The following is a 13,965-nucleotide window of genomic DNA, read 5'->3' on the forward strand; positions in this document are numbered from 1 at the left end:
TGACACAGTGCCTACTTTGGAGCTGAGTGGAGAATAGCTACACCTGCTCTGTGCCAGCTGATTGTTCCTCCACACTGGTGGAATCCTCCGCTGGGCAATCTGGTAATGCAAGAAGGCCAGAATGCAACCAAGCATCTGGCCTGTGAGTTTTAAACTGTCAAGTTGACTAGGTATTTGATGTAGTTAATGAATTAACCTAAAGTAACTGTTCCTCATTTTTCTTTAAAAGACCTTGGGAATAAAGTCTATAAAAATTAACAAATTCAGCATCCACATTGTTGGCCTCAAGCACCTCTGGAAAAAATCGTTACCTACCTTTCATAACTGTTGTTCTTTGAGATGTGTTGCTCATGTCCATTCCATTTTAGGTGTGCGTGTGCCTGCGAGCACAGTTGTCAGAGATTTTTGCTCTCCTGACGTCCAGAGTGCACAATCTACGCTCCTCTTCAGATTTGAGGCTTTGGGAAGAACACTGGCAAGAATATGTCCTGGCTCATTTGAAACAACCTTGGGCAGGAAAGCTGGGTGCAGCCGCAGGTGGACTTTGTCCTTGAAAAACACCGTATAGAGTGGCTCCGAGGTAAGGACCCTAATCTCAGAGACCTTAAGGGCAGACGTTATCGCCACCAGGAATGACACCTTCCAGGAGAGAAGAAGAGAACAGGAAGCCAGTGGCTCGAATAGGGCACCCATGAGCTATGCCAGCACTAGATTCAGGTCCCAAGGAAGGATGGGGTCCTGGACATGGGGATAGAGTCATTTGAGACCCTTCAAGAAGCAGACCGTCATGTCGTGAGTGAAGACTGAGCTGCCCTGAACTGGAGGGTGAAAGGCTGATATAGTGACCAAGTGGGTCTTAATTGATGAAAGGGACAAGCCCTGGAGTTTAAGATGTAGCAGGTAGTCCAGGATCGACTGCAGCGAAGCCTGCTCAGGCCTATTACCCTGGTCCAAGGCCCAGCACGTGAACCGTTTCCATTTGGCCAAGTAGGCTGCCCTGGTAGAGGGCTTCCTGCTGCCTGACAGTACCTGATAGACATGGGCCAAGCACTTCTGCTCTTCCACATTTAACCATGCGGCAGCCAAGCCGTCAGATGCAGCACCGCCACGTTCAGGTGCAGAAGACTGCTGTGGTTCTGGTACAACAAATCTGGCCAGAGAAGCAGCTGCCGCAGGGCCACTACCAAGAGATCCAGCAATGTGCTGGCAAGGCCAAGCCGGGACTATTAGGATTACCTTTTCCCTGTCCTATTTGATCTTCATGAGGACTCTGTGGATTATCGGCACCAGTGGGAAGGCGAGAAGGGAGCCCCTGACCATAGGAATAAGAAGGCATCTGACAGGCCTCTGTTGATCCCCCAAATCAAGCAAAATGCGTGGGATTTCCTGTTCTGACAAGTCGCAAACAAGTCCACCTGGGAAGTTCCCCACCTTTGGAAGATCACACTGACCACATCGGGATAGAGTGACCATTCATGGTCAGACGAGAAGGTCCTGCTGAGGTGATCTGCTAGTATGTTTCTGGTCACCGGGAGGTGCACGGCCACGAGATGAATGGCATGCTGCACACAGAAGTCCCAGAGTCAGAGAGCTTCCTGGCAAAAGGCTGTCGACCTGGCTCCACCCTGCTTGTTGATATAAAACATTGCGGCAGTGTTATCCATCAGGACTTGTACCACTTTGCCCTTCAAGTGGGACCAGAAAGTGCGGCAGGCCAAATGAACTGCTCTGCGCTCCCTGACATTTATGTGGAGGGAGCGGTTGTCCCACAACCAGCGACTTTGCATGCTGAGCTCAGCCAGGTGGACTCCTCAAGTCCAGACCTGAAACATCAGAAACCAGAGTCAACAACGGGGCCGTGGCCGTGAAGGGAACCCCCTCCAACAGCGATTTGGGGTCCAACTACCATTCCAGTGACAACTGGATGTGGTCCGGCATCCTGACTACCAGGTCTAGATCACGCCTGTTGGGTGTGTAGACCTGATGTCAGCTACGCTTGCAGCGGCCGGAGATGGAGCCAGGCACGATGGACCACATAAGTACAAACTGCCATGTGGTCTAACAACCTCAGACAGGAGCGGGCGGTGGTGAGTGCGTGGCCCCTTATATGGGAGATCTAGTCCAACGTGGCTTGGAAATGGGCCTCCAGAAGGAAGGCTCTGGCCTGCGTGGAGTTGAGGACTGCCCCTATGAACTCTATCTCTTGCACCTGTTTCTTTTAGTTTACTAATAGGCCCAGGTCGTGACAGGTAGAACACACCAGATCGAGACTTCTCTGCACTTGATCCTGTGATCTGCCCTTGATGAGCCAATCGTCGAGATAAGGATAGACCTGGACCCCTCAAAATCTCAAAAGTGGCTACCAGGTCCATGTATTTTGGGGCCAACAAGAGACCAAAGGGCAGTGCCATAAATTGGAAATGATGCTAGCCCACCATAAAAGGGAGAAACGTCTGTGTCCTTGGAAGATGGAATTATGAAAACAAGCGTCTTTCAAGTCGAGAGCAGTATACCAGTCTCCCAGATCCGGGGAGGGAATGATGGAGACCAGGGGACCATGCGGAACTTCAGCTTTTTGAGATATTTGTTGAGTTGCCACAGGTCCAGAATGGGTCATAGGCCCTCTTTTGCTTTTGGGATTAGAAAATAGCAGGAGAAGAGCCTTTCCCCCTCATTTCCCAAGGGTCCTCCTCTACTCCCACAACTGCAGGAGGTTGTCGACCTCCTGAATGAGAATGGTCCCTGAAGAGGAACAGGGAGGGGGGATGGGGTCACGGTGGGGGGTAGCCATGAATTGTAGAGTGTAGCCCAGAAATACAATTTCTAGCACCCAGGTCTAAGGTGACCCGTGACCAGGCCAAATGGTAGGGACGATGATGGTTGAGAAAAGAATGAGGCACTTCTGGCCCCTGTGGTGTTTTGCTGGGCCGAGTTGTGTGTGTTAGTGGGAGGAAGAAGGCCATTGCCAACTAAAATTAATGTCCCTATCCCTTCTCCTTGCAGACCCCTGTTGAGGTTGCCAAGGCCTTGGGGATGAGAGTGGCCAGAACTGCTTCCTTGTCGACTGAGGTGTATGGAAACCCAGCAAGTGGAAGGTGGCCTGTGTGTCCTTTAGCCCAAACAGCCTGACATCTGTCCAACCTCATCGAACAGGAGGTCCTAGATTTAGGACTGCATCTCCCAGGACAGGCCCCCAGCCAAGAACTGCACCTCATGACCACTGCTGAAGCGACCACCCTGGCCGCCGAATCAGCTACGTCCCACACCATTTGGAGGGACCCACTGTAATACCACTGTATTACCCTCCTCAATAAGGGTAATAAGGGCCCTGAATTCTTGGTCTGAGTCTTGGGGTAGGGAGTCCCATAAGTTAAAGTTATATGTCCCGAAAAGAGCCTGGTGGTTTGTGACCCTGAACTGAACACTGGCCGAGGAATAAATTTTCTTTCAAAAAATCCTCTTGGCCTCTTTGTTTTTGGGGGTACACTGGATTGCCCATCTGTCTTTCTCGTTGGCTGCAGAAATGACCAACGACCCCAGGGGAGAGTGGGTGTACAAGTATTCAAACCCATTGGCTGGGACAAAATACTTCTTTTCAGCCTTCTTGGAGGTGGGAGAGATTGCAGACGGGGTTTGCCAGAGGGCTTTGGCAATCTTTAGACCCCATCGTACACTGGAAACATGATGCATGCGGGGGTTGATGCAGAAAGCACATTAAACAAGGTGTCCAATTGCTCCGCCATCTTCTCCACCTCTAGGCCTACATTCGTGGCCACCTTTCAGAGGAGGGCTTGGTGCTCCTTAAAATCGTCTGGTGGGCTAGCATGAGAGGGCCCCGCAACAGCCTCATCTCGAGAGGATTAGGACTTCTGGACCACTGGGGGACAGCCTGGGGCTTCATACCCCATGGGGGATGAAGGTTTTGGGGTTGGCACTCACTCGTCCACCGCGGCATCTGATTGCACTTCATGCACCAATCCCAGTGCTGTCTGTTGCTTTTCTGAAGCAGTTACCGACGATTGGTGCAAAGGAGTCATCGGCATAACCAGCATAGCCCAGGTCCTCCAGGATGGCCAATGCGCCAGCTACTGGCTCTGCTGCCAGGACTGCATCGCACAGGTGGACGCAGCCTCAGATGCCCAGTCGTGCTGGTGCTGCCTCAGTGAGGGGCTGAACTCTCTCTCCATGCCGAAGGAATCCCCTTCCAGTGACCACGGTCGGACCATTGACACCTGAGTCTGGTGCTAAGTGTCACCATGGGTGAACAGTGCCTTGAATAAGCGGATCAGTGCCGGGAGTGGGGGGGGGATCGGTACCGTGTTAGGGAACATTCCCATGGTCCAGTTGTCAGCGACCTACATCGGGGAGACGGTTGGCGGGAGAATGACCTAAACCGGCCATACAGTGACCAGCATGTCTCTCTCTGGGTGAACCTCCTCGAGAGGGTGGTTTCTGGGAGCACAGTGCCAGCGATCTAAAGTGGAGAACTGGCTTGATGTGGAGATCTAGGGCGTGGTGATTGAGTGCACTGCCTTGGCTCTGGGGTCCAGCAGTGTTCACTCTCCCTCTGGGAGGATACTATGGCTGGCTTGCCCTCACAGGAAGCCTTTGCCAGAGCCACTGCAACATGCAATGCCAGCTGCGCTAGGAGTGTCCTTTGCTCTCTAGGCACCGGGAAGGCCTGGGAAAGCAGCAGCTCCGCCAAGAGTCTGGGACCCCTACCATACCCTGGAGACAGTGGCAGATCCCTTGGGGGGCTATAAGCCTCCAAAAGGGGGACAGTCTGATGTGGTTCCAGGGTGGTCGGGCAGCCCAAACAGGGTTCTTTACCCGATGCCCCTTGTTTTTTCTTCCTCAGTGCCAGGTCACGCTTCTTCAATTTCTTCTCGGGCATCAGCGAAGGGGAGATGTGCCAGGTAGAACCGGCTGCCGGGGGTGCACTACGCAGCGATGCCAAAGGGCTGGGAGTCTAATCTGGCCTTGTGCTCCTTCTGTGTTCTGTGACGAAAGTTCTTACAGATGCGACACTTTTTACATGTGATTCCCCCAAGCACTTCAGGCAGCTGCTGTGGGAGTCACTAACAGGCATAGGCCTGTTACAGTCAGTGCAGGGCTTAAAACCCCGCAACCAGGGCAAAGAACCAAGAGGGCATAGGGCTGCTGGCGCCTAATATACCAACACATGAGCGAGACACTCTAGAGGGCGCCACAGCTGACCCTACAGATACCGCTAAGGTGTGCGCACACCTAGAATGGAATCCACATGAGCAAGAACTTGAAGAAGAATGTATATTATGAATAGACTATATGATGCTTGCAGTCCCTTCTAACCCTACGGTTCTATGATCACAAACAACTTTACATTACGTTTACTTAATGATAGATTCAACTGTTGATCAAATGTTTTTAAGGCTTAAAGATCCCCTTTCACAAGCCAGCTGTTTAAAGGGATGCTATCTGAATTGGCAATCATCAGCTCGATTGAACTGCAAAACATATTTTGACTTACAGATGTGTTTGTAAAATGTGGCATTAGAAACAAATTTTAAATTACAGGAAGAGTGTCTTTATAGCTCTTAAGAGTAATATTTACAATTCTGTAAGCTGCTCCATCTCAAAGTACATGAAAAGTCGCAAAAGCAAGCACACAGCATAAATGATAGCTAACTTAATTACACTTTATGCTAAGCTTTTACCTATATAGAAAATTTACTGTACAACACATTATTATACAATACTTTTGAAAGTCAATCATTGTTATATGAAAAAACTTTTTGTTCTGCAAAACAGATATAAAAATTCAAACATCAATAAAAGTTAGACAAATAAAGAGAGTTTTAAGCTGAGACTGAAAGAGTAGAAGGTACTTTGAGCAGGTTGAAGCAGAACAGATTTTAAGACATGATGGGATAGCATCCAGTGTAAATCAAAGTGCCTCATTGTATCTTACTAGCTAAGGGGAAATCTTGCTTGGTTAGGACCTTGATGAGAGACAGCTAAAAGGTATGTCTATACAGCCAAAAAAACCCCATGGCAGCAAATATCAGAGACCTGGTCAACTGACTCAGGCTCCCAAGGTTTGCACTATAGGGCTAAAATAGCTGGAGCTTGGACTTTGAGACATTTCCCTCTTGCTGAGTTTCAGAACCCTGGCTCCAGCCTGAGCCCAAATGTCTACAGTGCTATTTTCAGCCCCACAGTGTGAGCTCAAAGACTCACCACCAAAGGTCTTTTTTGTTTTGTTTTTTTGTCTGTGTAGACATGCCCTAAATACTGGAGAAAGTCAAACTGGTAATTCGGTTCATGGCATGTATCTTTTTCTGAGTCATGGTTGAACTTAACAACTCACCATGATGTTGGGGAGGACTGTTCTGGTAAAAGATGCCAAAGATACATATTGATGCCCTAGCTATTTGGGGTGAAATTAAATATTCCATGACACTTTTTCAAGGTGAAATTAAATATTCCATGACACTTTTTCAAGGATATGGGTGGTGTTAGACATAGTATCCCACGTAAATTTAAAATTGAGTAATTACACTGAATCTGACTGAATACTCTTGTACAGTTGAATAATGTATTCTTTCCTTGTCTTAAAACAGCTATGCCGTATTATTGGTGCACTTACGGTTACAGCATTGCTCTCAAATAGTGACTGCATTTTGTTGGTGGATGAAGTGAAAGTTTTGCATATATGAGGTGTCTTTAGAATATGGTATCATGATAAAAATGTGTAAAATTATAGGTATTGCCATACTGGATCAGATCCAAGGGGCATCTAGTCCAGTATCTTGTCTCCAACGGTGGCTAGCACCAGGCACTTCATAGAAAAGTGCAAGAAACCTTTCAATAAGCAGATGTGGGATAATCTGTCCTCTAGTTAGTAGTCAGAGATTAGCATAAACCCTGAAACATGGGAGTTTATATCCCTTTCCAAAATTATAACATAACTATGTATATAAAATTGACATCACAGCAGCATAACATAACTGTAGCATGTTAGTATTTAACATTGACACAGTGTCATGGGGATGGATGGCACTGCTCATAGATAAACTAAATACCTCTGTGGGGTCCCTGCCCCAACAAGTTTACTATCGAAGAGTAATGTATTCTTGGTATTTCCTGTTATTGTGTTCCTCCAGTACAGTTTTCAAGTTTATGCTGCCACCCTGTGGCTGGATAAAGAAATTAACACTATTGTTAGTGAACTACTGACGTTGATATTACAAAATTCCAAGCACAGCAGTAGGGACAATAGCAGCTTTACTTTCTTCACTCACCAACTTCAGACACCACAATATATACAGGTAGTTTATGATTCTGATGTTTCCAAAACATGATCTGCAAGCCAAGTAACTGCTGGAGAGTTGCAGGGAGGGAATACAGATGTAGCCAAGTCTGAGGAGAGCATGAGAACTGTCATATTTAGGGCCCTACCAAATTCACAACCATGAAAAACACATAACGGACCGTGAAATCTGGTCTCCTGTGTGCTTTTACCCTACACTATACAAATTTCACAGGGGAGACCAGCATTTCTCAAATTGGGGGTCCTGACTCAAAAAGGAGTTGCCAGGGGTTACAAGGTTCTTTTAGGGGGGTCGTGGTATTGCCACCTTTACTTCTACACTGCATTCGGAGCTGAGTGCCCAGAGAGCAGTGGCTGTTGGCCAGGCACCCAGCTCTGCAGGCAACAGCGCAGAAGTAAGATGGCAATACCATACCATGCCATCCTTACTTCTGCATTGCTGCTGGCAGTGACTCTGCCTTCAGAGCTAGGCTTCCAGCCAGCAGCCACACTGCCCAGCTCTGAAGGCAGGGCTGCTGCCAGCAACAGCGCAGAAGTAAGGGCAGCAGTACTGCAACCCCCACCTACAGTAACCTTGTGACCACCCCAAAACTCCTTTTTGGGCCTACAATTATAACTCCATGAAATTTCAGATTTAAATAGGTGAAATCATGAAATTTACCATTTTTAAATTCCTATGACAGTGAAATTGACCAAGCTGAAGAGTCCCCATCTTTTTAATCCCTGTTCAATACCCCTAATCATTTTATTGCCTTTCTCTGCACCTTTTCCAATTCCAATATACCCTTCTAGAGATGGGGCAACCAGATATGTACGCAGTATTCAAGAGATGGGCGTATCATGGATTTATATAGAGGCATTATGATATTTTCTGTCTTGTTATCTATCCCTTTCAGCAGCTGAATATAAACCAAAAAGATAGGATGCAGCATACCCAGAGACTTGAGAAGTAGGAAGGCAATTTTGAAACTAATTCAGAAAAGGTGATTGTAGGATGTGTGTGTCATTTGAATATGGTTTACATTAGGAACACATGCTTACAGCATCTTATTCCATGGAGGAAAAACAACAAACGTTTATAGCTTATCTTAAGGTATTTATATTATCATCGTATCTAAGTGCATCACAGTTGTCAGTGTATAGAAATACATTCCATGTGTAGTATGGAATATTATTATCCCCATTTACAGATGGGGAACTGAGACACAAAGATTAAGACTCAGATTTTAAAGCTATTTAGGTGTTGCTGTGTTTAGCATCACAAAATCCAACTGATTTAGAAGCCTAAATCTCATTTAGGAGTGAGGATTTTGGTACTTAGGATTCTAAATTCCATCATCAAAACAGTTGTTATACCATTATACAAATGGGTAAACATTATGGCAAAGAGGTTGATTGAGCAGTGCAAGCTACCATAACAATGAGTGAATGATAGAGCAAGAAATGGACCCATTATCCACAAATTGAACTATTTTCAGGTTTATTGTACAGGAGAAGGTTTTATGTGCTTGCAATGCTGTCTACCAGCTCTGTGACGCAGACAGACCAGCACAAATCAGAGCAACAGGGCAATTCACTTATGTATGTATATCAAACAAATGCTAAAAGGTCATAATAAGTTCAAGCCAATTCACTTGTTAGAATAGAACAAAGGGGGGTGTTATCGAATTACAATTTACTTGGCAGGTGCCTGGTAATTACATTTGCTTAAATGCATGAAAGCTAGTGAAATGGTAATGTTATTGTCTACACCAATCTGTTTCCTGTGATTGCTATCTTGTACTTAATTAGATTTAAATTGAAATATGTCTTAGTGTTTAGATGTAAATGTACTTGATGTGTAACACTGCATGAAAACTAATGAATTGTTTCTGGCTATCACATTGTGTCTACATTATGTTTACCCATACAAGATTGGAGAGTTGGAAATTTAAATGAAGAAGGCTGCTGACTTCAAAGCAAGAGCCATTGTTTTATTGAATGGGGTTCACAGCCGCAGGCTGCATTTCCTAATCTTCATCAGCAAAGGAAGCACCCATGTGGGTCAAGAGGCTTGTCAGCTTTCCTTATGTGAGCCTGATGTATAAATACTGATTCAATGGAATGATTCTGCATCTCTGGACTGATGAATTCTGACAGGGTGGAATTCTGAGTGGTTGGACCGAGATTGCTAGATCCATTCTAGGTAACCCTGAGAGACTATTGGAAACCAGCAAATTACTACCCCTCTGCCATCATATTGGACCTACAAACTTTGATTCATCTGTAATGTATTTTACCTGCTTTAGCTTTTCAATAACTCATTTCTTTTTCTTAACTAATAAATCTTTAGTTTAGTTTAATAAAGGAATTGGCTTCCGCATTGTCTTTGGGGAGATCTGAAGTATACCTTGACCTGGGGTAAGTGACTGGCTCTCTTGGGCTGGGAGTAACCAAATGTGTGATGATTTCTTGTTTTAAATGACCTTTCATAATTAAGTCCAGTTTGCCTGAATGCTAATATAGGCTGACGTGTCTGGGGACTGACTGTGGCTCCATGGTAAGCTAGTATAATAATCCAGGTGCACACAGTTGTTGCTGGTTTGATTAAATCTAATTATAGAACATACCTCCAGTTTGGGGGCATCTACCCTGTTTTCTGGCAGTCTGACCTGAGATTGTCTCAGCTGTGACCCGTTCTGGACACTGTGACAGTATTAAATAAGTTTTAAGTTGCATGCTATTTTTGCACACCTGGGTGGTGGGTTAGGTGCATATTTTTCTGATACAAAATGCATCTTTGCTTTCCTTTCAGTGCTCAGCCCATGGCCCATCTTTGTGTTGCTTAAACACATGGTAGCAGTGGAGGTGGAGACTGGCACTTTTCAATACAATACCAGGGGTGTAAGGTGACAAGCAGGACTGCAAGTAAGCGACTGCTTTTCCCTCCTGACCTATGGTGTGGTTCAGAATTATATAAGGTTGTACCTGATCACACAGCAAGGGTCTGTATCCATTGATTCCATGGGTACTGATCCATGGGAACTACAGCTACTGCTGTTTAGTGGCACACATGAACACTTCTGCTGGAGTGTTGAATACTGTAGGCAGGACTTTAACAGAGACAAGCAAGTTTTAGTTTTTGTTAGCATTTTATTCCCATGAATGATCAACTATGCTACTTCTAAGAATGTACTGGAAATGAACAACTGGCCTTTGACTTGGATCCCAGCCATAAGGGCATAGCTAGTTTAGCAGGAAATGACATCAATTTAATAGTTGGATTCATTTTAAATGCCTTGGAGGCACATTATTTAGTATGACAGATGAGGGTGTTTAAAAGTATCTGAGGAACAACTAAGTAGGATGCTTTGTGTCCTCTCTAATCACTAAATACTTTAGACACTTCTGCTTTGGGAATATAACTCCCTCAAATGCAGAACATTCCTCTGTGTTAGTCTTGACCTCTGACACTAACTGTCTGCTAACGAAAGAGCATTTATTAAGAAAGCCTGTGGCAACTATCTATACTAGTCCCAGTGTTTCAATACTATCCTTAAAAAGACAAGAAAATGCATTTCTAACATGACAGTGGGGAAGGATCTAAAAGCAAGAATGGCTATCTTGTTAAACATTTTCATGAGACATGATTTAAGCTAATGTTCTAAGCCACAAATCACCTACAATTAAATAATCTAGTTTATAAAAATTATAGTAATTTTATTAAGGCTATTTCATTTACTAGATGTGTTTTTGATCCTTGGAAATCGTGACTTAAATTCAATTCAGCAATTATGATTTAGTGGTCTTACCCCCATCCTTGTATGAACATTTTAGGTTCTGCTTTAATGACTTCGACAGTTAAGAGTAGTAGTATTTTCCCCCTACTTTCCTCTTCCCTTGTTCATACATATTTGCATGATCTCCATGCAGCATCCCATAGTTCCATGATATATGGGGGCAGAAGAGCATTCTGCTTATATATGCTGTCCCTATCTTAGAGTTGCCCAATTCGGAAGAACTGCATCAAATATAGGATTGTGTTTATTGGCACCCAGATGGTGTAAGAGAAGTTAAAATGCATACCAGTAAGCTAAGCATTGCATGTTTGTAGAAGCATGTTTAATATAAGTCAAACTGAATAATGTAGTTGCTGATAATAGGTTTCTTTGACACTGCAAAATGTGTTTTCTGTTTTACAGCCTTAATGGAGTATATTTTAAAAAATTACAATGAAGTGTACCAAAGTACAGTATATTGCATGCTTAATTTAAAGCAAGTATTAGGAATACTTTAATTACAAAACTAACCAATGGCAAAGGGTATCATCTGAGCACAGTGACAGGAGCTTTAACAGCTCAATTCCAGTTAAAGTTCCTCTAAAACAGTGGTTCTTAACCTGGGGTACACGCACCCCCTGGGGGTGCGAGATAGCCTTTCTGGGGGTGCGAAACATGCCAGATATTTTTAGTAGGTAAATCATCGAAAACACAAATTAAGCACAGGCACATAAGTACAACTACTTTGTTTCATCAAACCTATGTATTTATTAACATTATACTTTAACGATTACTGTAATATACAAACAAAAATATATCTAGGTTTAAAGAACTGACCTACTTCAATGATTTTTGATAAGGGGTGCGAGAATATATTTTGAGAACCAAAGGGGTGCAGGCTGCAGTAAAAGTTAAGAACCACTGCTCTAGAAACTTTTTAATATAGTGGATCATTTCTCTTCCAAAGAAACATGGAAAACACCCTTGCCAGAAGTTTGACAATGATCACAAATTTCCATCACCAGTGTCCAAGGTTTGTTTCTAAATTTTAGAAGGAAGGCAGTTGAGAACATGCATAAAGAGCAAACATACAATATTCAGGCAGAGTAGGGAGCGAGCCAGCCAAAAGGGGCATGAGAAGCTAGAACATGAATTATTGACAAATGGTGTTATCCACAACAGGAATACAAAACCTTGTCAAGAATACTGTAAACTTGATGTGTGGATTTTGTTTTCGTTAACTGACTTCTAATCATAAAAGCTCTGTAACTCTGACTGGCTACTTTGAATCTGATCAGATTATCTGACAACATGTATCACTTGTATGTATATATGCGTGTATATTATATAGAATCTTGCCTTTCAAAGTACATTTTAAATTTTAATTCTAAATTATTAGAATACCACCTAGAGGCTCCAAACAAGATCACGGATCCCAATGTGCTGTGCTTAGATATAGTAAGAGACAGTCTCCACAAACTGAGCAGGAATGGAAAGTTTCTTACCTGATCATTTTCTTTCTGCTAGCAACATCTCCCACAATTCTGATACATATGGGCTATTCCTTTCCTGTCCGCAGTTTCTGGAGGTGACTCAAAGTTGCAGCACAGCCTATGCTAGCTATGACCCCTTCCGCTGCTTGCTGCCAGATGATTCATTCCAAAGCAGTGAAGAAAAAAAAAAACTTAGAAAATGATTAGCAACAATAATACTAACTACATACAGTAGACCACTGCCTACGTGATACAAATAAAATGCTGCCCCTTGGCTGTGAAGCCATTCAGGATGGGTACAATTGTGAGAGATGCTCCTAGCAGAAAGGAAATTAGCTGGTAAGAAATTTTCCATTCTGCAGCCCAGTGTGTCTCCCACAATTCTGGTGCATATGGGAAGTAGCGAGCAGTGAACAGGTGTAGGGAGGGATAAAAAAGTGAACATAAGATCTAGAAAAAATGAACAGTGAGGTGGCAAAATCTGTAGACAATACAAAATTACTCAAGATAGTTAAGTCAAAAACTGACTGTAAAGAGTCACAAAGGGATCTCACTAAACTGGGTGACTGGTTGACAAAATGGCAGAGGAAGATCAATGTTGGTAAGTATAAAGTAAAGCACATTGAAAAGAAGATTCCCAAATATACGTACAAAATGATGAGGTCTAAATTAGCTGTTATCACTCAAGATAGGGATCTTGGTGTCATCATGGATAGTTCTCTGAAAACATCTGCTCAATGTGTAATGACAGTCAACAAAAACTAACTTTAGGAACCATTAGGAAAGGGATAGATAATAAGACAGAAAATATCTTTATACCACTATATAAATCCATGGTACACCCACACTTTAAATACTATGTTCAGTTTTGGTCACTATCTCGAAAATATTTATTAGAATTGGAAAAGGTACAGACAATGCCAACAAAAATTGGGGGGCATGGAACACCTTCCCTATGAAGAGAGATCGAAAATGAATAGTCCCAGTCTTTTTAGAGAGAGTCAACTAAGGACGGGTATGATAGAGGTCTATAAAATTATGAATGGTGTGGGAAAAGTATATAGGGAAATGTTATTTACCTCTTCACATAACACAAGAACTAGGGGCCACTTGATTAAGTTAACAGGCAGCAGATTTAAAACAAACATAAGGAAGTATTTCTTCACACAATGCACCGTCAACTTGTGGAACTCATTGCCAGGGGGTGTTGTGAAGGCCAAAAGTATAACTGGGGTCAAAAAAAGAATTAGATAAGTTCATGGAGGATAGGTCCATCAGTGGTTCTTAGCCAAGATGGTCAGGGATGCAACCCCTTGTTCTAGATGTTCCAAAACCACCACTTGCCAGAAGCTGGGAATGGACAACAGAGGATGGATCACTTGAAATTGTCCTGTCTTGTTCA

The 13,965-nt window shown here is 43.7% G+C and overlaps 1 long non-coding RNA gene across 2 annotated transcripts in view; it reads left to right on the plus strand.

Moving 5' to 3' along the window:
* The window catches only part of LOC114021151, a 28,846-nt gene extending 19,198 nt beyond the window's left edge, over positions 1–9,648 (plus strand). Inside the window, exon 3 of one of the 2 annotated variants that reach the window (XR_003565815.3) lies at positions 3,004–9,648. This is a non-coding gene — a long non-coding RNA (uncharacterized LOC114021151). Of the gene's footprint in view, positions 1–368; positions 2,756–3,003 lie in introns of those variants that run through there. The other variant, XR_006290711.1, reaches the window with a different exon arrangement.
* Positions 9,649–13,965: the final 4,317 nt, after the last annotated feature.

Source organism: Chelonia mydas, chromosome 4 (genome assembly GCF_015237465.2).
Source record: "Chelonia mydas isolate rCheMyd1 chromosome 4, rCheMyd1.pri.v2, whole genome shotgun sequence".
In the NCBI taxonomy this organism is placed as follows: Eukaryota; Metazoa; Chordata; order Testudines; family Cheloniidae; genus Chelonia; species Chelonia mydas.